The 26,963-nt window shown below is 37.4% G+C and overlaps 1 protein-coding gene across 1 annotated transcript in view; it reads right to left on the bottom strand.

Moving 5' to 3' along the window:
- The window catches only part of FERMT3 (FERM domain containing kindlin 3), a 577,997-nt gene that overhangs the window by 540,518 nt on the left and 10,516 nt on the right, over window positions 1-26,963 (bottom strand). The gene's annotated exons all lie outside the window — the stretch shown is intronic.

The raw sequence follows: 26,963 nt of genomic DNA on the forward strand, positions 1-26,963 counted from the left end.
AAAAAAAGGCCTTTACACTGAAAGACAATGTCGAAATCATGCATATAGGTGAAAATATCGAATCTGATGAATGAATTTAGCAGATTTACCATTTTTGACGAATATCAACTGCTATATACTTATATGTGCTAAAGTAAGTGTAATTGATAAGATGGAATTCACATTTTGCAGGGGGCTAAGCCCCCTTGCGTCCCCTGCACCCCTGCTAACTATATATTCTAACTCCAGGATCGCACTGCGGTGAGGAAAAGGACAAATTTCCCAATGAGCACTGAACCGCAATCTCTGTTCATAACATCCACTGCATATAAGCAAATGCACAGTGGCATTCACTGCAAAGGACACTCAACTGAAGTTCAGAAATACGGGAATCAGCAAACTGCCTTTCGGTATTCCCATGTTCGATAAACCTTCATTCTTCATTTTGATAGTAAACCCGTATGTGTGTATGAGTATATTTCAATTGTTATTTATTTATTGATTTATTGACATTTGATTTACTGGGAAGTTCTGACTTGATAGGAACCTATTTTCAGTGGAGGCCCAGGGAGAAAAAAGCTCCAAAGTATTACAAAACATTAAGAAAGGATACAAGTTATAAATGATTTAATAGTTAGATAAATTTTAGCCAGTTTATAGAGAAATTAAAGGTAAGCTAGAATAATATAAACAGGAATTACAATACAAAGTGAGAGAAAAGTAGGTTTACTGTATATTTAGACAGAAAGCCAAGGGAGAGAAATTGATAGAAATAAGGAAGTGAGTGAAGAAGGGAAAGTAAGGAGATATATTTATTTATTTATTGACATTTGTTAACCAGGTATGTCCAGCTGGGCTTGTGGCCCATTTTCAGTGGAGATCCGAGGAGAAAAGCTCCAGTTATAAACAATTTACAGTGTATAAGAAGTACAAGATAAAAATTTCACAGTCCAAGGAGTAAATAATATTGGAAAAAAAAACAAGGTAGAAAGCATACACATTGCAGCAAGTATATACATAGTAGAAAGCATGCACATAGTAATACACACATAGTATTATTACAAGATAAGGATAGACTTATATAAATATTAGTGTTCTTTCAGTATTGTTGATTTAGTATATTAGGTAGGCAGCTTGAGAATTACTAGGAGAAATTGGAGGTAGGTTATATTAGATACATATACAGTGGCAAGGGCAAGTTTTAGTATGAAGTAGATGAAGTTTCAGTTCTTTTTTAAAGTGTAGTGGAGGGGTGATGGAATGTATGTGTAGGGGCAGTTTGTTCCAGGCTTGGGCTACAGAGCATTTATACAGAAGTTTACCAACATTTTCCGTTGGCTGGTAGATATTGAGGAGTTGCTGGTTTGAGATGCGAAGGGACTGAGGTGGGGTATAGGTGGAGACTATGGATGAGAGGGCTGGGCAGGAAGAAGATTTGTATAGAACAGAGTGTAATATTAGAAATTGTGATAGAAGGAGTTGTTGAGGGAGGTTTAACCATTGTAGAGAGGTTAGGGCTAGGCAGTGGTGTGAGGTGTATAGAGAGTTTGTAATAAACCTAGCTATTTTATGGTATGTTTGTTGAAGTTTATTCAAGGTTGTGGTCTGAATTTTGGTTAGAATAGGGGCAGCATAAGTGAGGGAGGGGAGGAGTAATGCTTGTGCTAGAGAGAGTCTAGTGGTAGAAGTTAAAAATGTTTTGTTTCAGTACAGCAAACCTAGTGTCTGATGTTTTCTTTTTATGCATTGTAGTGTATGTAGGTTGAATTTTAGATCATCACTAATGATGACACCTAGGAGTTTTGTGTGAGTTTCTGGATTAATGATTGTATTGTTGGAAGATGAAATGGTAAAGGTAGATTTATGGTGTAAAAGAGATCAAGAGAGAAAGAGTAGGAGTTTGGTCTTTTTAGGGTTGAGGATGAGTAGGTTGTCAGATAACCATTTTTTGGTAGATAGAAAGGTGTGTTGGGTTAGGGTGTGGAGTTCAGATATATTGCTGGAGATGGCGATGAGAGCTGAGTCGTTGGCATATTGCATAAGGGAGGATTGTTTGCTAGATTTGTAAATTTCATTGGTGAAGATGTTACATCGTTGAGGGCCCAAGATGGATCGTTGTGGTACTCTGGTTGGGACTGGTATGAAGGGTGAGTAGGAGAAGAGCCATTTGACAGATTGCTGCTGACTGCAACTCTTCAATATCTACCAGCCATCGGAAAATGTTGGTAAGGTGAGGGAGGTAGCTGATAGGTTGAGGTTAGCAAGTTTAGATAGCAGTATGGGGTGAGATACTGTGTAGAAAGCTTTTGAAAGGTCAAGAAAGAGACAGGATATGAGTAGATTGTTGTCACAGGCCTCGGCGATAGTATGGGGGAAGGATAGTAGGGCAGTAGTTGTGCTGTTGTTTGGACAGAAACTGTGTTGAGTGGGAGTGAGAAGGTTATGCTGGAGGAGGTAGTTGAGAAGCTTTGAGTGAATGCATTTTTCGAGTATCTTAGAGGGGGGGATAGGATGGCGATGGGTCGGTAGTTAGATGGGTCCATTGAGTTACCTCCTTTATGCAGGGAGATAGTGAAGAAAGATTTCCATAGGACAAGGTCAGTAGCTTCAGAAATAGATCTGTTGATAAGAATAGATACAGGGTAGGCTATAGATTCTGCAGCAAGTTTGAGGAAGATAGGAGATAGATTGTCAGTGGAGGGAGGGCAGGGTTTAAGTTTCAGAAGAAGAGATTTAATGTAGGAAGTGGGAACATGATGTAAAGAGAACAGGTTAATGGTGAGTGGGAAGGGAGGGATTGGGGAAGTAGTTGTAGATGAACTGGATGGTGTAAGTTTTTGGATTGTTTCAATAAAGTGTTTGTTTAGGAGGGTTGTGGTTTCCTGAGGACATTTATTTGGATATGGGGAGGGGTTGATGAGACAGCCTGGAGAAAGAATTTTGTTAAGAGTAGACCAAAACTTGCGAGTGTTAGATTTGGTGTTGAGTTGAGCAGAGCTATAGTAGGCCTTTTTATCTTTGTTGACTTGCTTCTTAACAAGGTTTCATTGTTCTCTGTAATTTTGTAGTAGGGAGCGTTCCTTAGTTTTAATCCAGGCTTTCCAAGCGTGGTCTCTTTTTTGCATTAGATACTTAGTGTCCTTGGAAAGCAAGGGGGCATAATTAGATTTTAGTCTAATTTTCCTGGAGGGAGCAAGGGAGTTGAGAGTATTTAGGAAAATGCTATTGAACATATTGACTGCATGTAAGATATGAATAAGTATTTTTTCATATTTAGGAATATAGTTTATCCTGGTGATGTGCAAGAATAGAGCTAGCTTTTGCCTAGGAAGTCTTTCAGAATGGTTTTGAGAATGGAAGGGAGAGTATTGACTTAATGGATACAGGTAAGGAGTTCCATGCCTTAGTGCCATGGTATGAGTACAGAGAATGCCCAGAAGATTTGATAGGCTTGTGAACAGATGGGGAGTTTTTGGTCACTGGGTAGTAATAACCAACTGGGAATATAGTTGTGTAGAATGTTATTTAGTGTTGGACAAGCAGATGGATTCTGGATAATGTTATTAGTAGTAAGAAACTGTGTATATGTTAGTTGATGGGATAGTCCTAACCAATTTAGGCTTTTTAGTACTATACAGTGGTGTGTTCTGAAAGGGATTTTTGCTGCAAATTTAGCAACTTTGTTATGACATTGTTCAAATTTTGATTTTTATGATGCCTGAAGTTTAGGATGGATTGCCATAAACAAGTGTGGAGGAGAGAGAAGTAGTGGCAAGTGTATCTTTAGTTGAGTCAGTGAGAAAGTTTTTGATTAATTTTTCTTATGCAATTTTGTATAAACAGATCGAATTTAAGATTATTATCCCTAAAAATTTGCTATGAGAAGTGACTTCAATGTTTGTATTATCAAAAGACAGGACTTTAAATTTTGTTTTTCACGGGAAAGGGATTTGAGGAAAACAAAAGTATGTTTTTTTTTGTTTGTTTTTTTTTTGTTTGTTTTTTTTTAGGGTTGAGCAAGTCATGTTTCAGTTGCTGTTAAAACTCCTTGAGTAAATTTTGGTGGTATGTCACATTGTCAGATGTGCAAATGAGTGTGGAGTCACTTGTATACCATATTAGGAAGGCCTCTTGTGTGGATGTGTCAAGGGTGGTGGTGAGAATGTTAAAGAGGAGAGGACCAAGTATAGAGAATTGTGATGCACCAGTGGTGACTGGAATGTATGGAGAGAGGTTGAAGTGCCTTTTTACTAACTGATAGCTATTGGATAAGTAGCTTTTGAACTATAAAAGGGTGGGCTGTGATAAACTGTGTCAAAGGCTTTAAACAAGTCTAGAAATAAGAAGGAGACTAGTTTGCTGCTATCTCTAGCTTTATTGACAATATCTACATAGGTTAAAAGTATAGTGGTAGCACTATGGGAAGGATGGAAGCCATGTTGTGTGGGGGATATGAGTTATTCCTGCAGGAGATAGTTTAGCAATTACTTTTGAATATATTTTTCAAGCATTTTGGAGAGGGGGGATAAGATTGTTACAGGTCTAAACTTAGTAATGTCTCTTTAATTTCCTCCTTTGTGCACAGGGACAATTGTGACTTCTTCCAGAGAGAGGGAACATGGGATTCCCCGACTGACTTATTTATAAGGATTGTGGCAGGGTAGGCAATGCTATCAACTGCTATTTTATGGTATTCACTTGGAACAGTCATCAGCTGAACCAGAGCATGGTCTGAGTTTGTTTAAGAGTAGTTTTATATAGAAGGTAGGCACAGGTTTGATGGTGAAAGTGGATGTGATGATACATGGCTGCTGGACTAGGTTAAGCTTAGATGTTGGGCAATTCTTGGTTAGAGATGCTATACTATCTATGAAATAAGAGTTGAGTTGTATTGCGGTTTTGAGTGATGAGTTATTGCGAGAGGGGTTAGGGTTGAATTTATGACTGGGATGCAAGATTTCTTTAATGGTTATCCAGCATACCTCTCAACTGTCCAGATTTTTGCCAAATGTTTTTGCTCTGTTCCTCAAAAAACTTCTGCTTTTCTGTCAAATCACTGGGATAATCTGAGGGTTGGAGTCACTAAATAATGATATACATTTGAGTTTTGGACTTCATATCCTACAGAAAATGAATGTTAACCCAAGCCCTGTTACTCTAGCAACTTTCTAAGTTTATAAGAGCACTATTTTAAATCTGTCCCTATTTTGGAGACTTTGTCCAGATTTCTTGCACTAAGAGGATGAGAGGTATGCTGTTTGGAATTTTTTCAGGTTGTGTTTATTATTATTATTAAAGTTCTTACAATATAGTCTTTTGCCTTCATAAATTTTTTAGTACGATTGTGAAACATTCTGAAGTTTTCAAGATATTGTGGTGTTTTCTATTTTTGCCATTCCTCCCATGTTTTTATCTATCCTGCATTAGCATTCTCCTCTTTTTGGATAGCCAAATTGCATTATTTTTTAGTGTCCTCCTTCTAGGAGGTGTTAGGCTATTTAGGATATTCAGAAAAGTTGTAATGAATTCATATATGGAATAATCTAACAGGATGATTTTTAGGAAGTTCCAGTTAATAAATGATCAGTTTGTAATAGTTGTGTGTTGTTTTATAAATATGTTGTTTAAGTGGAATGTGTGAGATGTCTAGTTGTATAGATTGGGAGAAGATCAATGAGACATTGTACCTGAGGTGGTGTATTTGCTAAGGTCTGATACTAGGATCCAGTCTAATAGGGAATTTGATGTATTGCTATAATGTGTGGTGCTATTAATTAGTTGTGTAAAACCAAATAAGTTCATGCTAGATGTAGGGGGGTTAGAGTTGATGTCCAACCAACTGACATTTACATCAACTAGTAATATCATTTCTTGTGGAATTGTTTTATATATATATATATATATATATATATATATATATATATATATATATATATCCAGTGTGGTATTTCTTCCAATATATATTGTTGCCAGGCGGGATGTATAGAACAGTAATACATATTTGTTTATAACCGTAATTTCAAGAAAGTAATAATAAGCACTGCTGAACTGAATTTTGGTATTGGTTTGTTGTATGTGGAATGCAGTACTTAATACCATCACATTTCCTCTTTATACAGTCATTACAGATGATATTATAGCTCAGAGGTGTAACTTTGGAGTCATTTAAGTTTGGTTTAAGCCAAGTTTCAGTTACAAAGAGAATATCAGGCTTATGTTGGATAATCCAGTCAAGAAGTTCAGTAATTTTATTTCTTATGCTTCTAACATTTATAGCAGCAAAATTTATTACCAAGGTTGGGGTTTGACCATTTTAGGGTTAGAGTAGTGTGTGAAAGAGAATTGCCTTGATGTTCATTGTGGTAGGTGGGACCAGGATTAGAGTGAATGTCTTCCCCAGAATTATTTTAGTATATTGGGGAATTAGCTATACTTGTGTTTTGTAGAGTATTTTTACACTTAAATTTATTTTGGTTTGAGTTGAAATGGAGTTAGTTAGTCTATATTTGGAGTAAAGGTGAGGGGTATCATTAAATAGGTTTGGTGTGATATGTGGAGAGTGTAGGGAGGAAGTATGAATAGGTAGTTGGGACAGAGTTGGAGAGATGTTGAGAGCTATTACAGAATCACGGTAGGATGAGAGATGGCCTCAGGTCAAATTATAACAGACGACAGCAATCAGTTGATAGCCAATACAAGGCAGTTAAGAGAGTGAGTACAAAGTAGAGCATTTTTCCTTTAATTTCTGAATGCAGAAACCTGTCAGCCAGGAAGACTAAGTAACTGGCATATACAGTGTAATATATTGTTCAAGAGGAAGGACAGTAGCCAACTTAGTAAGTGGTCATTAGAGTGCAAAGACAACTCTGTCAGAAGTGGGATGATAAAAACTAATTTCCAGCACATGCAGGCATGTATTTGACCAGATGAAGTTAATAAACAGCAATGTTCTTCAAGTTAACTTTGCTTACATTGTACAAAGACAAAATTCTCAATGAAAATGTTTGGGACTTGGCCCTTGTGCCACAGCTTCTGCAGTATCAGAGTTACCTGCAGTGACCACAGGCTATAGTACTAAGATTAAATTCTCAAGTTAAATGTTTGGGAGTTGGCCCTTGTTGCAGAGCTTCTGTTGTATTGATGTTGGTAAGAAAATATATATTTTGAAATGTACTGTGTCAGAAATAAATGTGCCATTACAGACATTATTGGAGTAGGATGTCAAATAGACATATGGAATACAAAGCAAAGAAATATCTTTTATTTTCTTAAAACAGCTGGTAATAGTAGCAGCCACACAATAATTTTGAAGTAAATAACATGCCACACTATAGGTGGACACACAACAAAATTGAACTAACGCAGTGATTTTATAAGAGACTAAACCAATTTGTGAATCAAAACATTTTACTCTCAGCAAAAATATGCACATATAGAAAGAGATGCTAGGCATGGTATATGGTTATGACAAGCTTTATAAGTATATTTATGAGAGAAATGTCCAAGGAGAAAGTGACATCGTCATTACAGAGAATACCCAAGCAACTGTTGCAAACAGCACCTTCAAGATTGCAAATACTGTTATAATTATAAAATGTAGATTAACTGTGAATTATAAGTGAGAAAAAGAAATGCACATAGCATGACATGAGTCATTCAAATTCAGCTTGGAAATGATCTGAACATTGTTAGCTGGGTAATTCCAAAGCTGCCTGTGACAGAAAATAAATAAATTAAAGTGTTTTACAAAAATGTTAAGAATGATCTGAGATGAAATGATAACAGAGGTAGATCTGAGAGTTTGAACACAACAGCAATCTATCATGAGGATCAATTAATGTAATGCCAAGACCGTAACTGTAAGTCCTGGAACTAAAAATAATAAACAACTGATCAGAAAGAGAACAGAAAATGTCAAAATTCACTATCTCCTTTTTGATTTATATTTTGCAGGGGGAAGCCTTTCCTGCACCCCAGACCCCATCTCTTATACATATTAACTCTAACAGGATTAAGGGGAAATACACAAAAATACTTGACCTTGGGCTTACAGTGTATCAACTCTTTTTACACATAATTCTTCTCTGTTTTGGGACTCTCTGTGGCATTTTCCATAATATAAATTATCAAACTAGTCATACTTTCCATTTAAAGATAACAATAGCTGCATTAAATGATTAGTGCTTAAAATTAAAAAACTGACAGTGCCAATTCAATTAAATAATGAAATGTTGGCAAGAATACGAAATCTTATCTGGGAATTGTCATGTATAAAGAAAGAAGCCATGATGTATTGTTATGCAGAGGTATCTCTGTAGAAACAGAACAAAAAGTAAAAATTAAAAATAAGTTAAAACTGTACTGGATGCAGTCCTTTGTCCACCTTACATTTAGTTTTCTCTTTGATTCTTGACGGAAGAGGTTGAGAAGTTTGTGGAGTGGGGTAGGTGTACATGGTATTCTGACTGCAGTGAACTGAGAAGATAAATTCCTGAGTATCTAAAAGTACCCAGTGGGGCATAACATTTTTTCCACTTTCTCTCTCAGCCAGACAACAGCATTGTACACAATGAGTGGCTGTCTGTGGGGGTTTGGGCAGGATGTGATAACAGCTGACCACTGGCAGAGTGTTGCACTGAGTTGTGTTGCCAGCACTTGGGTCTCTGCTTGAGTGTTTGGCTGTGATTCCTTCTGTGTGTGTGGTGTCTACATTTAATTCATGTCTTTGTGTGAGTCTATCCATGTGCTTTGTTTTCTCTTCCCAGACCCAAGGCTGCATAATTTATGCCTCTGGCCATTTGTGCTTTTACTTTTATCCCAATCTAACACCAGAGGGGTATACAGAAGGCAACTACCTATCTTTGTAGTGGAAGGAAGGTAGGCACTACTTCCAGATAGGATTTATATATCATTGCATTTGTCTTCTCATTTTTTTGGGAATTAGTGTTTTGTTAGCTGTGAACATTAAATTTTCCTGGAAAGAAAAAAATACAATTGAATTTATTTCTTTACTTATGATTTTGTTGTCCAGACCATCATTAAATCAAAAGTTGTAAAAAAGCACTAAGATGCATTTCATAACCTTTAAAATCCTATTACTTATTTGGTATTAGTGGCCCCCAGACAATCAGTGTAATTCAGTTACATCTTCCAAACTTATTAAGGTAGAGTCTTGCTATTTTAGGTCAAAAGCATAGGGAAAGCTGAGAAGGAAGACAAAGTTTGATAAATCAAGAATAAAGTAATCTATATGAATTGTTGGGCTAGGATATGGATGCAACAGGGGTAGATGCAAAGGAAGTGCCAGGGGACCTCTATGCAACAGGGGAACCCCCAGAATCCATTGTCTAGGGCTCTGCCTCACCTAAAGTTGGCTTTGTTGATTACAATCAGACATGATAGCTATATATAGCCACAATGAATATTGGATGCATACAGAAGTAGTCTGTGGATGGAAATGAATGACCACATCTGTTGTTTGATCACAGATAATGGTCACGGACCTGCTGTAACAGTGTCCCAACCAATTCCAGTTTTCCCCACCAATTCAGTCGCTTCCAGCAGCTCTCCACACCCCCCTTGATTTGCAGTCACCAGTCACCACTGATGAAATATGGAACATGTTTACCATTTCCAGAGTGATGATTATGCTTTGTTTCTGGCAGACTTCTTCATGAATCTGCCAACTTTATATAATACAATCTGAAGTTTTGGGCAATTAGTAAATGAACTTATAAAAATAACATAAAAAAGTGAATATTCTAAAGTAGGGATAAACACTCCTTTCTGCAGAGGACTTAGGGTGGATATCCTGTAACAGGTAGCATATGTAGTGCTTGGACCTTATTGAGGACTTTGTGTATATGTCTCAAGAAACTTCAAGAGGGAGCTAACAAAATCTATGGGAATCTATATGTTTTAACCATATGAGTGGTTGCTAACTAGCTAGTTAACAGCATAGTAAGTCTCTTAGCAATGCCGAAAATCGGTGAGTATGTTTTCTTAACATTAACAGATAAGACATATTTGTTGGACCTAAATAAAAATAGGTGTCAGGTCTTAGGATGAACTTTTACTAATTAGAACAGATGATTGATCAGAAAACCAGTTGACCACATCATCACCAGAGATACCAGTGCTGATGTTGGGTAGGTAAAAGAAAACGTGGCAAATAAACAGCATGAAAAATAGGGTACTCATGACAGAACCTTGGTGGATCCCACTCATGACTGGCAGCTGGTGAGAAAGTTCTTTGCCTTGCTGAAAAGAGAAGTTTGTTACGAATGCAGCTGTTCAGCATTTTAAGCATATACAAATATATGCAATTCATTTAACACACCAACTAAGGCCTTTGTAAACTCAATTAAAATATGCCAGTTTATTAGCGAGGAAGGAGAATGATGTGATTGTGCTGCACTCTTGCAACAGCTACGCCATTGGTCAGATAGAACTCTGCTGTCATCTAGGTGGGCTTCTACTTGGATGGAGGGAGGAAGGCTCTCTGAGTATTTTATAAAATAAGAAGAGGAGCAAGATAGGCCTTAAATAGTCGATCCTCACTTAAAGAGTTCAAAATTTGTAGCACTTTTCTAAAGTTGAAAGAAGGAGTTGGAGGCTAGGAAGCAACATAAAAGCTGATAATATGCATGAGAAAAGTTGAGATTATCATTATCAAAGATTTTTATGAACGTTTCATATAACCCATCAAAGCCTCTTCTGTAAACATTAAGGTTAACTTTTAGCCATTGCTTAACATTAGTTAATCTACATACTCAGGTAAACTAAATGCTGTGTAAACAAGAGCTGGGAAACCCAAGTCATATCTGTTTTGATAAAACAAAGTCTGCAAAACTATTCGCCTCTACACATATGAATGCAAACTGCTGAATGCCTTCAAAAACAGGATTATCAGGGATAGGCATTTTCCTCCCTACAAGATAATTTATTTTTTCCAGAAACATTTAAGGTTTCCAAGAAATTATATCTTCCTCTGGTTTAGGAAAGCCAAGTTGGCTTCATTAGTGAGGCCTTTGCAGATGCTTTTTATCATAGCACTATATGCTTTCTGAAGTTCTGAAGTGAGCAGTAGAGCAGTCTGAGCTTTGGTCCTCTTCTTAATGTTTAAAGATCATGAGCACACAGCCGTTATGATAAATTTAAGCTGAAACTATTACCTGTCATAGGTGTGCATATTTTTAAATCTCCACTTCTTCAGTGTTTAATCGTTTATCTTTTTTAAATTTCTGTATTATACTCTGCAAAGTCAGTGGTCTCTATCACAGTAAATATGACTTCATATCATCCCTGTCATCATCTAGATGATGTGAAATCACTTTACTGCTGTGTTTACTGCCTGTGTGTGTGTGTGTGTGTGTGTGTGTGTGTGTGTGTGTGTGTGTGTGTGTGTTATCACATGGTGTATCATAGGGAAAAAAAGGAAGGAAAAACGGAAAAGATGTCTAGTTTAATAGTTACCACGATGAGGAGGTAAGTGATTATCCATGGCAGGGAACCGGCAGGAAAACATATTGTTAAGCTATGTGCTGCAAGTATTTACTTTTTGGAGCATGTATACTTGTCCACTGTCCCATGAACTGCCAAACTTCTCTGATTTCATCTCATATGTATGTATGTATGTTCCTAGAGTGCCTCCCTAACTTTCTTTCAAATAGTCGAGGGCCGCAGTTGTTAAATAGGGATAGGCATTTACAGTTCAGATTTCATATTTTCTGAAAATTCTTCTCAGCTTTTTCAGCCCCGACATGATGTCCCCTCGTTGGCGAGCAAGGGCTACTTTCTCCACAAGCTGAATCAAAGTCAAAGCATTTCATTGGTGGTGGAGGTGATTTTTCTGCATTTTTTTTTTTACTTAAAAAGCTCCGGTGCTGTAGTTTCTTATAACAGTACCAAAACTAATAAACAAAGAAATGTACCTAAGGAACAAAATTATTTTTAAGTAGACTCTATTTCGAAGGGTTAACTGATATTTCACACACATTCTCGAGCAGTTCTGCCATCAGGCTGTGATGTAACAAGGAACCATCTAGTAGCTGTAATCTCAGTTACACATATCAGCTGCTTGGAATGTTTGAAAGCCTGGTGGATATCTATGATCCTATATAGTTGCAACCTCCTAGTAGAAAATGTAATTGTTATGACAAAATTTATTAGTAAATATTGCTCGGTAGACCAGTGGTGTATCAGGTTTTTCAGGAATAATTGTAAAATCTCTATCAGAGTATTTCTTTGCCATAGGATTTGGCCTGGTGGTTTAATATTGTGATGGTTTAGTCATGTTTTCATTCTTTGACTATAGTAACACTTTACTACCCTGGGCATGGCTGATATTTTGTGCTGTTTCCTTTGCTATAAACTGTACCATATTTCTGTTACAAGCCTTGCTATTCTGAAATTTGTTTACTGTAATGGGGTCCTTTGTTCACTGACTCATCTCCACGCCAGTGACACACCTGAAAGTGAGCTGATACAAAACAAAAATCGTTCTCTGACTTTAAGTTTGATATTTCCTTTTTCAACCTCACAAGCAAATGATTCATTATTATTTCATAGCATTTCACACTGGTATGTGCCTTGACATGTTTATTCTTGCTGATTTTATGGCCTTGATGTTTCCAAAATAAAAAAAATAAAAAAATAAAATCTCTCATTACAGAGCATCTCAGGACATTTGCTCAGGCAAAGAACTGTATCCCATATTCTTTTCCCACAATTCTGATAGCAGCAGAATTGAAATCCATTAACAGATAAGCTTTGAGACATACAATACAATACAATGATTTATCTGAACAAGTAACTGCTTTTAAGTCAAACAAATAACTGCTTTTAAGCCAAACAATGTCGGGTTACATAATATAATTTTCTGCTAGAAATAACCAGCTGAGAATATTTTTTTTTTTGCTCCAACAAAAAAAAATGTAAGCAAGAATATGAGTGAAGAATACCATGAGAAATGCAGGACATGTGCACAATGGGAAATGAGATAAGCCACTTCTGCAAGAAGTTATTTGAAGCCTAAACTTCAAAACAAGTGCAGTGAAAATCAATCGTTTGAGACTAGATGGAAAAAAGACAAAAGGATAAATATGGAGAAAAGAGGAGAATGAAAGCAGCAAATCAGACATGATTTAAAATTAAAGAATTAAATTACAGGCATGTGATAAACTACACAAGCAATCTGTACTGCATCTTATATATGATTTTATAGTTCTCTGTTTGTGTGAATGAAATACGAAATAAAAAAGTGTCTTAGCCTGCCTGAAGAAAAATACTTCCTGCAGGAGGTGTAAGTTCATAATGGAGGATCATGATTCAGCAGGCCCTCTAGTACATTTGTTTTGTGACCTAGATCAAGACGTCTCTCTAAACTTATAAACTTTTTATCAAGATACGCCAAGAAGTCCCTGATTCTAACTTATGAGATATTGTCATAAGGGGACACATACTAAGCATGACTGTTGCTTACACTAGAAGATGAATGGTTTCTTTTTAAATAAACGGCACATCTAGTATACAGTAAATAGTGTAACAATAGTAAAGTGGAAAAATCAAATAGCTGTATGCCCAGACTGTTTATTTTATTCAGGTAAGTTGTACCAAACATAAGTACCTGCTTTTAAGAGTAGTCTTTCAGATTTAGATCACCTAAGTGACTTGCTTACAGCTGCAGTCTATGCAAGCAGAAATTATGGGAATTCATCATCTCTGGTATTCACAGATTTTGCCTCAGCTTGATATATTACACTGCAGTCTAAAATATACTAGTTCTTTCTCTCTCACACACTTTCTCTTTCACACAAATACTATCTCACTCTGATGCCCATTTTATCAATGATAAGTTTTTTTGGCTCTCTAGCAACTGGGTCAACAGTTGTGAAGCAACATCTGCAATCACTCTAGCCATCCCTGCCATGTACTTACTTCCCAGATGGAACCATCTTGATGAGAAGAGAAGGGAATGTGATGGTATGAGGCAAATCACCTGCCTATTAAACTTGGTGGACTTCTTCAATACAGTCACCAAAACCCTAGAAGAGGGCAAATCTGTGCATATGGCCTACCTAGACTTACCCGAGGCCTGTAACACAATCCCCCACTCAGGCATCATTGATAAACTCATCCAGCTGGTTATCAACCCATATATTGTCAGGTGGTTTGCAAATTGGCTCACTGATAGAACTTATATAGTCAAAATAGGGGACTCCACCTCCTCCAGCAGACCCGTAATCAGTGGTGTTCCACAAGGATCAGTTCTGGGACCCCTACTGTTCGGAATCTACTTTTCCGCAGTACAGACTAAAAACTAAAGAACTGTGGCTGACAAAGTTTGCTGATGACTGCAAACTGGTTGTGATCATTGAAACCTCTAGTGATGTCAACATCCTTCAAGAAAGTGTTATGCAGACTAATGACTGGTGCCAAAAAAATGAATTATTATCCCCTTCGGCAAGGGTGATGTTTCTGCAAACTACTACATCAATAGCAATCCCCTAAACATACAATCAGTGGTGAAACATCTGGGCACACAGGTCAACAGCAACCTTAACTTCGATCACCATGTCTCCACAGTGGTAAGAACTACATTTTATATTGCTCATTTCATAAGTAAGGGCATTGCCTCCAGAAAAAAGAGGTTATAACCCCCCTGTACTCTTCCCTCATCAGGCCAGTAATATAGTACAATGCTCCCTTTGGTTTGTTCCTTTCCAAACACCTGCAGTGACTGGAGAGAAAACAAAGATTCCTTACAAAGAAAATTCAAAGTCTTCAAGATCTGTCTTATATGGACAGAATTAAATCAATGTCACTTTACTCTGTATTGTACAGACTGCTCAGAGACAATCTGTGCCTTGCATATAGAGCAATCTCTGACCCAGCTTTAATGGAAATGCTGCATATTCACAAGTCAAATTGCATACAGGTCTCTCACTCAAAGGGCCTTAACCTGGTATGTGACATCAACAGAACTTGCTGGAGGGACAGATTTGTCTCACAGAGGTTGGCCCACCTTTGGAACAAGCTTCATATTCATGTTAAACAAAGCCCCTCATTGTCCCTATTTAAGCATGATTTGAATGACTGGATGGGTAACCAGAAATTCGCCCCAGGGGTTCCACCTGTGTCCCTCTTGGAAAGGGGCAATAGGTGCTGATTTTAGTGTCTGCTTGAACCAGACAGCCTTGGGAACATGGTTTGAACTTGGCTTGGCTTGTAAGGGCCCTGGGGTCATTAGCCTAGTAACTTCCTATAATCCTATGATCCTATGACCTCCCCCCCATGGATGGAGATGCCTTGGCAAAGTGGGGAGGGGAAGTGGATCTCCCACTCTGGAAGGCAGAGGGGATCCAGGCAGCCTGCAGCATCCCATGCATTGCTCACATCAGGTTTTTCTATTAACCCCTATCCTCTTTAATGAGCTGGACTGACATCAAGGGGGTGTGATAGTGCTGAAAGTATCCTACCCCCACCTACATGGTGATGCATCCCTCAAGCTGTCCACCCCCAAGAAGCATATGTACTAAGATTGTTCGGCTCCGGTATCACCACCAATACCTCAGGTGGATGACCCTAATGTGCACTGCACCATCTCCCAAGGGAGAAATCTAAACCTCATCATTTTTCCTTTCCATCCCTACCCAGGACCAAGTGCCGGAGACATTTGTCAAACCCACATCACCTGGATCATAGTCAGGGTTTTATCTCTCTATGTCTTCTATACCAGAAGAGCTGACTACAATGATATGTTTTAAGTCAAATGTCAGATGATGTAAAATTGTATTCCGTAAGGAGTCATATGCTGCAGAGCCTAATATAAAGGTTCCTAAAAACATACTGGTCTTCAATACACACTGTGACCTTCCCAAAATGAAACCCCTTTCCTTTTGCACTGTCCTGTTCTCTTCCAGCAGCAAGCCTTTCTGCCCATAGGAATCCTTATGTTGGCTCTTTTTTATCAATGATATTACTCATCCATGATGACTATAATGGTGGAATCCTCCTTCTATAGATTCCTTTATCGTAATAAAACCTTAGGAGAATAGTCTTGGAACAGATGATCAGACAGCCAGTGAAACTACTTAACAGTTGCGTCATGTCATTCCAGATATATCAGACTATCGAGGGAGTTACTCAGACATGTCTCCTTTATGGTAAACAGCATCAAAAGCTTTACCTAAGTCCCACTAGCCCCTATAGCTCAGATGGATGAAGCCTTCCCTGTAATGCAAATGGCCTGCATTTGATTATTGGCAGTGGTTTCAGAAAGGTTAGGCTGGGGAGGATGGGAGTGAGTGGCCGTCACTGGCTCAGCCATCCCTGGGCAAGACAGGTAGCACTGGTTCAACCAGCTCAATGCTTGGGTGACATCTAGAAGAAGTACTTGATGCTGCACTCTTGGAGAATAGGCCTAAAGAACACATGCTGCCAAAAGCTGTAAGGGCACTAAAACCAGGGAAGACTCATCTCTGGAAGAATTCATGTGTCCCTTAGTAGGCAGTCATAGTGGAACTTAACAGAGCTGCCATGTGGATTAGGAGCTCCAAGGCTGGGAGCAGGGGTATTTTGGATCCAGCAACATGGCATTCACCCAACTGCTTGACCCTGGCCTCTAAAGAAAAAAATGGACCATCCAGTGAGGGGACAAATGGGCCATAGAAATCATACCAGGACAGGAAGGTGCCTGGATCCTGCCTTGACAGAGAAACAAACAGGTCAGTGGTGCAAAAAAATGGAAGCCGCAAGGCAAGACCCAGGGGAACAAAAAATAAAACTTTACCCATGACCCAATAGCCATAACCACAGTGTTGCTTTAATCCACCTTAGTGGTAGCTCTGACACAGAAATGATTCATGCTGGACTGGAAATACCTAACACCTGTTGTTACCCATCTACAAGAAAATTATTCTACAGAAAGCCTGCCAGTCTGCCCTACAGAATGTTTTCCATATGTTTTCTTGGGATGGAATTAAAATTAATTGGGCTTGTAATTGTCTGCCATCTTATTGATTCCACAGTTACATAAGATAGCTGCCATCATTATCCTCTAGTCATATGGTGTCATTCTGTTTTTAAGGACATCCTGTAAAGTTTAGTGAATAGTTTATTAAGTCCTAATGACAACTTTATTTAGATCCAAGGGGAGCAGATCACTTGTACCTTGACTTCTCTGATGTCTCTTGAGATCCTTTTCCACACCCATCCTGGTCATATTCTCATCTACCCACTTATCTAAATATATACATGGCCAGCCATCCCATCCTGGCATGTGTTATTATGTAAGTACCAAGTCAGATTATCAATTTAGAATAGTATTTATTTATTCATGTATATATCATTTGTTAACCAGGGTAGAATACTGATCCAGATGGATCCGTTTCAAATTCAGCTTACGAGGATCCAACAGGTAATGATAATAATAAAGATTACATTTATTTATTTATTTATTTTATTTATTTACATTTGTTGACCGGGAGTGTCCGACTGGACATAGGTCCATTTTCAGCGGAGGCCCGGGGAGAAAAGCTCCACAGTTAAAATAAACAGACAGTAGTTACATTGGATTACATAGCGATTAACAATTTACATAGCAATTACTTACAACATATTTACAGATGAAGAACATAGTACATCAGTAGACAACTAGACTCTTTATCTGTGAAGTACATAACAGACATTAACAAATGTTACAAGAAGAAGTTCCTGCTGTATAATAAATACTAGGCTTATGAGCATCTGAGCTTGCTATAATCAAGGTAGTTAGTGGTTACATTGTTGAGTCAAAGAAGAATATACAATCATTTCACAGTGTTTTACAAAATTAGATAAATTATAGTAACACTGGTTCTAAAAGGTTACTATGACTAAATTTACAGACTTGTAACTATCTGACAAAGTTGCTAGCCATGTAGCTTTGTGTAATGTATCATTTACAATATGTATAACTTGCATGGATGGAGAGGAGGAAGTAGTAAAGGGCTAGGAGTGAATGGTGATTAGTTAGTGTTGACAGCCAATTTGAATTAGTGCCTAAAAGCCACAAGAATAATGAGAGGGATGTGGGGCATGAACTTTAAAGAAACACTGTAAGGACTGACTATACATTCAGTAGAAGACATATGCAAGACAAAAAACATTATTTGTGACCACAGGTAAATAAACACCATGCTGCTTCTCATGTGGGTGAGAAAGAGACATGCAACAAATAAAAAAATACTAGTTTCAGTCTGAATGTGACAAAGTATTACTTCACTGAGAGTGTAGTAAATGGCTAGAATAATAAAACATAAAGGGTAGTGGACCATACAGGCAATCAAAAAGCAAGAAATAAATGAAGGATGTGTAGGGCAGGGAAGATGTAAAGTATCTGGAAGCTAGCTGCACAGACTGCGGAGAATGAATAGAAAAACAGACTTTGCATGCATTGTCAATAGGCAATGTCATGTCTCCATGACACCTGCCAACCCTTACTCCCTTCTATATTACCTGTCCTAAAGGTGATATGTCTGGAGATGGTGGCAGATGGCTAGCTATGCACAAAACTCGGTTTCATCTCCAATTATATACTTTATTAGCCTATCATGACTACTGTTTTGTCTTGGATATTTAATTAATATATTTTGCAGCATGGATATTTAATTAGTGTAACATATATATTAGAAAATGGGCTTTATTTGTGGTGGTTGTTATATATTTGTTTATTACTTTAGAAATCCTTTTGGAGGTTTGGTGTCCTTATGCTATGTACCTGCATTGTGTGAAGTCCATCTGGAAACTACATGCTGCAGTTTTAGATTTGTGCTGGATGCTGTGTGTATGTGATCTGAAGTTTCATCATATTTCTTTTACTTTATTTGGCTCACTGTCCAAACTGTACTGGTGTTGAATATTGGAGAAACTGGTCTTTTGTAAAGTTTATGCTGTAAAGTGTGTACTTCTGTCTGCTAGTAATCTACACTTCAGTAATATTTTCATAGAAGTTCTTGGACACTTCACTACATATAAATATGTTGGTAGCTGCTTCGTTTGCTTTCCAGATTTTGGCCATTTGGTAGTTCACTTGTTTGCTTTAGAGTTACATGTCTGCCTTCTAGTATTTTAGTTGACATGTACAACAGACCAGTTTGTAGCACACTTTTTCTCAGTTTAATGAATATGTATGTATAAGCAAACTCTGAGGTCAAGCCATTCTGCACTTTGAAGGGCATATATGCTTTAACATGTGTCCATGTGTCATGAACTTTAGGTTATTTTTGCCTTTTTTTTTCTTTTATTATTTTCTCAAATGGTTATTTTTGATTTTATGGAAATTTGTATATTTGCTTTACTTTGTGTTAATGTAAAGATTATTTTGTGGCTGTTAACCTTATTGGTTTTAATTTTTAATGCTGCTCAATTTGTAATATTGGTTAGGAAGTAAGCACACAAATAAACATGAACATGTAAGTGAAATATGGAATGCCAACTTTTCTTTCCTAACCACCATCCAGTACATTATGTCAAAATAACAAAATCATACAGGCCTATCTTTTTGTTTTTCTGATGTTTGCATACACACCTTTGTAAGGCACTCTTCATAACATATCACATTGGTTACCTAATATTTTCTGTAACTCTCCACTATGACAGTGTTAACATCCTGTACTGAGTATGTTCCACAGAATGGTACATGGACCATGTTGTAATGTGAGGATACGTTCAGCAGTTTTACACAATGTGACTTAACACTGCATGTTATAATGCATGAATGTGTTTACCAGTTTTGTACAATTCAACTAAATATTCTATTATCTGTTTTCCTAATTCATATTCATATTTCATAGAATGTATCGGCATCATTGTATTTATCTCCTATACCCTGGCTCTGCTCCACCTTAGTTAGAGACACAATATGCAAAGTATTCACAGACCACTATTCATAACACAACAGTGCATTACACCCCAAATGTTACACAACAAAAGCATGAGCACAAGTTATTGTGAGATCCACTTCACCACCTCTGGATTAGCTACCCCATTTATATACAGCACCAGCACACAAGATGATACAGTTTGCCCTAGCCATTATGTACTTGTGAAATACCTATACAGTACTCACAGCTGATCCTCAAAACTAAATGCTATCACTCTGAATATTGCATTGACCTTGCACTCAGATGTCACCCTTAGGTAATCAATCACTGCTTCTGATCACCAGTGTCTCTTCAGAAGCCTTTTAATAATTCTAGATACACAATCACACCTTTTAAGTTACTGGAAAGGTGCTAAAACAAGTGACTTTCTACCCATTCTGTCCAAGTGCTGCATTTTCCCCATCCTGCTGATACCACAATGATTCATGCCCTATCCTTTCTTTTCTTGGTCTGAAGCTATAATGGTGGTATCTAATCACATAATCTGAGAACCAAATGTGCCTTGTCTGAGCACCAGGTTTTCTTACGTGTGTATAGAATCTTCCCCACTTTGGTTATCATCCATATCTCTGTTTCCAAGGTTATACTATAGTTTACATCCCCACTACCACATTACCAATCAGACATGTCTGCATGATACAGTTCATTCTCTGGCTTCTGAATGAAACTATGAATGCTCTAAATTCTCCACCTGTTTTGTTTTGTTAGCTGAGCATAGCATGTTTTGCATCCACCCAGTTTCAGTTTCTGTAGCATCATTTCATAAAGGTTACCTCTTTAACTACAATGCAGACAGAAGGAGGTATATACAACTATAACACATTCTCTCATTCCACTTTTATCTGTCTGTTAGTGTAATGCATATGCTGCCAGTTTGAGAATTTCACATTTCCCACACAGATCCATCCTCAGAAATGTTATATTAACTTTACAGATCTTTATGCTACATTAACAATGCCACTTGTTTTACAACTTACTGAATATGGACAATATCATGAGGGAACACTCCATATTTAATCTGTATTTTAAGCTCTGTCTCAGTTAAGAATTTTGAGTATATGAATCCATACAATAGTCATTACTATTCACATTCATAATTGCAACCCTCCCTAACAGCTCCTATCTATTCTACATTGTATCTTCTACTTTTCCCGAATAAACCCTCACTTCTTCCTATTTTACATACATTCTCATTTTCAAGCCTTTTAAAAAACCCTATTCCTTACATTAAAGAGAGGATACTAGGACAACATAAGTCTTCCTTCAGAGAAAATACTTCTTTCCTACCTACCCTATATCAGATTTTAGGCTTCACCACCACTAAATATCCTTCTACCCTGCAACTTCTTTTTCCTTCTTAATCCCTACTTCCCCACTACCTACCAACTATAACATAACTCACAACTCATGCTCAACCCTAAAAAAAAAAACTACTACTTATTTCCACAAATTCCACTCACATGAAAAGACAAAATTGAAAGTCCTCTCTCTTGATAATACAAGCATTAAAGTAATTTTTCATAGCAAGTTATTAGGGATGATAGTGGATGATAACCTTAAATCCGACCTGCATATACAAAATTGCATAAGAAAAACTCATCAAAAACTAGAGATGCTTTACAGAGCCAAAAACTTTCCCACCAACACAACTAAAACTACACTTGCCACTACTTATCTCATCCCCACACTTCTTTATGGTGCTCCCATCCTTATTAACCTTCAGGCATCACAAAAATCGGAACTTGGACAATATCCTGACAAAGTGGCTAAATTGGTTAGCACTACTCCATTGACTAACATATACACAGCTTCCTACCACCTATAGAATTATACATAATCTAGCACTAAATAATATTCTATACAACAATGTTCCTAGTCGGTCATTATGATCCAATGACCAAAAACTCCTGTCTGTCCACAAACCTATCAAATCTGTTGGGCATTGTCTGTATTTGTACCATGTTGCTAAGGCATGAAACTCCTTATCTGTATCCATCAGATCAATACCCTCCCTCTTATCCTTCAAAACCATTCTGAAAGACGTCCTAGCCAAAAGATGGTTCTGTTCTTGCTTAATATCAGAATAAACTATATCCCTAAATGTGAACAAATACCTATCCATACCTTACATCTCCTTACTCTCCCTTCTTCACTTAATTTGTTACTTCTGTCAATTTCTCTCTAAATATACCATAAACCTGCTTTTCTGTCACATCATATTGCAATTCCTGTTTGTATTATACTAACTTACCTTTAATTTCTGTATAAATTGCCTAAAATTTCTGTACCTACTAAATCATTGGCATATAACTTGTATATGGAACTCTCTCCCAAATAACATCACGCTTGCAACTTCTCTAAGTCAATTCAAAAATAGTCTAAAACTCCACTTCAAGTCACACTGGCTATGTCCTTGCTCAAACCCAGACTAGCTCTGTGCCGTTAACTAAAACATAAACAACTAGCTAAGATGATAAGTACTTTGTATACTGTGATAAAGAAATATGTATCCTGTCTAACTCTATGTCATTATACTGCCTACCGTCCTTGCTAATATGTTATTAATGTTACATTTGTAGTAATCTCAGAAATAGTAATGGCAGTCTTGTACTTGTATGTAAATAGCCTATGTTTTTGTTAAGTTCTTTCAGCTCATTTACTGTACCTAATTATCAATGTAACTCTGTTGGAGCTTTTCTCCCCGGGCCTCCGCTGAAAAAGGACATGTATCCAGTCGGACCATCCCGGTTAACAAATGTAAAATAAATAATAATAAAAATAAATAAATATCTATTCTTTTTTTATAAGAAATTTGTATATATTTTAACCAATGTTTTTATTCGGTATAATTATTTAAACTGTATTTGTTTTTACATTATTTTTAGAAACTGTAAAATTATTGTTCTTAGAATGTTTTGCAATACTTTGGAGCTTTTCTCCCTAGGCCTCCACTGAAAATGGACTCCTATCCAGTTGGACTTTCCCAGTAATAAAATGTCAATAAATATTATATCCATACCTTTGCCAACCCCTTTCTAGAACAGCACCAGATATTTTTTGGTCTTTTTACTTTTTATTTATGTATGCATGTATGTAGTTGGTTAGTTGGTTAGTTAGTTAGTTAGTTAGTTAGTTAGTTAGTTAGTTAGTTAGTTAGTTAGTTAGTTAGTTAGTTAGTTAGTTAGTTAGTTAGTTAGTTAGTTGCTTTTAATTGTATTAACCAGAACAGTGAACTGACCCAAGGTAGGCTCATATCAGCCACAAACCACTGTATCCATAAAGCAGTGTCCCTTTTCCATATCCCTTCATTTCCTCAGTTGCTCACTTTATTAATGTTGGTCCATCTCACTCTATCAGTCACACACCCTGTGCTACTGCAGTGAAAAATGCAACCTACTTCAGGCATGGGTCATGAAGTTTCATTTGAATCTCCTCACTGTACTCCTATTACGCACTTAACCTTGCTATCAGTTTCTCATACTGTGAAACAAACCCAAATACTGTAAGCAAAAATGTCATATAACTTCATGCTTTGCTACCTGCCAACGTATGGCATTACCGATGCCGAAAACCCATATGTACTCATTTCATTTTACCATGTGAAGTGTTCTCTTACTATTAATAATATTACCATGCTTCCTAACTTGCCAAGTACAATGTCTTAGACTATAAAAATGTAATATCAGTAGTTAACTGCACACTGACAAGCATGCATCTCTTCCCTTTGGGTTGTTCTTTGTGAGGATTGCAAAATTAAACATGGTACAATCAGATGCTCACAGAGGACAAAGGATTGTATAGTTTTCATTGACTTAACGTGTTCCACCACAAATTTAACTCAAGAGTTCTAATAATAATTAAGAGGTATTTCTATTACAGATTCCCACCATATCTAAATCTGAAAATAGCTGTGCTTATCTTTGTTTTGTCAATTGGTTCATTCTATAGTTTTTTACCTTCCTTATAGTATAATACTGTGACCAGATCACACTTCCATCATATGTGTATATTGTACAAAGTTGTATGTCCATTCATTTCTTGATTCCTGTCGTGAATAGTCAGACCATAGAGGTAATGGGCATAAGACAGAGGAACCATCTAGTCCCGGATGGAATGCCAGTTCATCAACGAAATATGCACCATTTTCACACACACACACACACACACACACACACACACACACACACACACACACACACACTATCCAAATATGGTAACTTAGTGGTGGAGAAGGAAATTTACTGGTATTATACTAAATCAAGAGGGTGCTATTCAAAATCTAAAACCTTTCATAAAATAATTCTAACTGGTAAATATCCTTAAAACTTAATGCACAGATCCCTACAAGCAGTAAGGTTAAGAGATTATATTCAGTAAGGTGTGTAAATCTATGACAACTATTTCACACACTAAATCCAAAGTTACACTATGCAAAACTAATTTAACTATGTGAATACCTCAACACAAAATGCAATAAAACACAAACCCAAACCTATTTTATATGGAGCTCTTGTAAGCAGTCAAAAGGAGTTTAGAACTTTAGAAAAAAGACCTGGATGATTAGAAACAGTGACAGATTAAGTGTTATGATGTTTTCCTCTGAGATGACAAAGGGAATTGCTACAACATACATCTATTTTCATCGGATGCCAACATAGTGACTACAAACTGTTGAGTGCAATGCCAGCGAAACAGCCAACCCAACAGCATCCAATGTAGGTATTAACTGTGCACAGTGCATACTTGTTTTAAAAATACACTGGATTTCAGAAGTGCACCATCAGTTTGAAATACAGTGATACATAGACTATTATACTACTCACTGAGTAGGTGAAGGTCAGAACAGCTTTACACACTTGTGTACCTGCATCAGTCAATAACAGCTGGAATATGATAGTGTGTTGTATTATCTACAACAGCGTATGTATGAATGCTTTGCATGGTCACTTTAAGTAAGATGGAGCTCGGCAAGTGTGTGGTGGAAATAAATACTTATATGATGATTCATACTACATACTCTGAAAGTACAGCAACAATGTGATCAGAGAATGTTCAGCCAGATTGTGCAAGGAGTTGATTGCTTAAATGCTGAAGTCATCCAGGCATTACACCATACACTGTGGTTCAAATACAGCTGTGAAGAGCACGTATAGGACAGGAAATGATCCTTGTCAAAGTGAAGAGTAACAGAAAGGATGATAAGAATTGAGTGATATGGCTATAATGGGAGACTTACAGTGTTGTATATGTATACCATGTAAATAAAAGAGGACAATATGATTTTAAAAGAATACCTTTGTTGGCAGGCAGGAAAGTCATTGTGGTCTTACAAAAAAGAACAGATGTTGAAAAAGGGAGCTGAGGTGGCAGTTGGAATCGAGGCATAACAATTTATTACACATGCTGGCAGTGCCCTAAAAGTTTTTTTTTCTCTTCAGTCTACCAAGTTTGCACAGCTAGTGCTCTACATCTGCACATCTCCTCCTCCTTCCTTCTCCTTATCATCTCCCCTATTTTTTTCCATTTTCTATATATGGTTGGGGTGTCATGTCAACTGTCACCATCTCTCTCAATTTGTGGCCACTCTTCTACCTTCTTTGGCAGTCACGCCTGACTTGTTGCAGGACTTCTCTCACACAATACATGCATCTCTTCACTGGATGCCCTAGTCTCCTTTTGCGTTCTTCCTGCCTATCCCAGATTTTCTTTGCCAGATTGTTTTCTGCTTTCCTGCATGTGTCCAAACCTCTGTAATCTGTACTCTTTGATATTCAACTGGAGCGATTTGGGCTTCTGCTCTGATGTTTTTTCATTTCTTAGTTTGTCCCACAGTGTGCATTCTACCACCAGTTTTAGGCACTTTATCATCATTAGCTTCCTCAAGTGCTCTGCCTTCACTGCCCAGGTACCATACTGTAGTATTTGTTGCACCACTGTTTTATACACCTTACTTTTCAGCTACTTTGGCATTCTTTTGTCATACATTACCCCTGATATGCTGTGCCAGCTGGCTACAGCCCCTCTGATTCTAGCTTTGACCTCCTCTTTCAGAGTTGCCTTCTCCTCCACCACCCCTTCCAGATACCTGAAGCTGTTAAACGTTTCCACTATTTGCCCTTCTATCTCATTTCCAGCTTCTTCTTATTCCCCTTATTGCTGCCATTACAACTGTCTTATCAGTCTTGTCTCATGTGCCTTCAGTTTTGCATTCCATTCCACTATCCTTTGCAGAAGTTCTTACACGAGTCTACCTGTAATGCCACATCATCTGCATAAGCAACTTTGTTGATCTGTCTCTCATATTTGTTTGCTAAAATAGTCCGTCATCAGTACGAATAGCAGTGGGCTCAGACCTGTACCCTGATGCACACCTTCTGCTACTGGGAACCCCCTGTAAGACCAAACACTGTTCACACTTGAGTCACTAGGTCTTTATTCATAGCCTGCACTAATTCTAACAATGTTTATGGGATTTCAAACCCCAGCAACATGGCCCAAATCACTTTTCTTGGATCCTTTTCGTATCCTTTCTCTGAGTCTAAGAATGTCCGGTTGGACTCTTACCTTATCTTGAACTTCTTCTCAAGTATCTGTCTCACTGCAAACATCAGGTCAGTTGTGCTGCATCCTGATCTGAATCTGAGCTGCTCATCTCCCATCTTACTTTCTACTGCTTCACTTTCTTATTCACCATTTATTCCATGCTTTTCTGAATGTTTTTGTGAAGGTAAAAATTTTGTTCCAACTCTCTGCTACTACCTGAGTGAATTAAGTGTTTTTTACATCTAGACTAAAATTAGTACCAGTTAATTGATGTCTTTTTCCCCTCTTCACTCTCCTGGCATGCTTCTCAAACTGTTCCACTCTGCATTAATTTATCTATGATAATATAGTTTGCCTCGAGATCCATTTGGTGTCTTCCTTCTTGTTTATATATTCCAGTGATTACATATTCAAGTCTTTACCCTTATGTTCTGGCATTGTGTCCAAAACTTACTTTCTGGAACTTCTATTAGCATAATTTCTAGATATCTAGATGGCATCTAGAAATGTCACATG

The sequence above is a fragment of the Protopterus annectens genome, chromosome 6.part1, assembly GCF_019279795.1.
Source record: "Protopterus annectens isolate FY-2018-M chromosome 6.part1, PAN1.0, whole genome shotgun sequence".
NCBI lineage: Eukaryota > Metazoa > Chordata > Ceratodontiformes > Protopteridae > Protopterus > Protopterus annectens.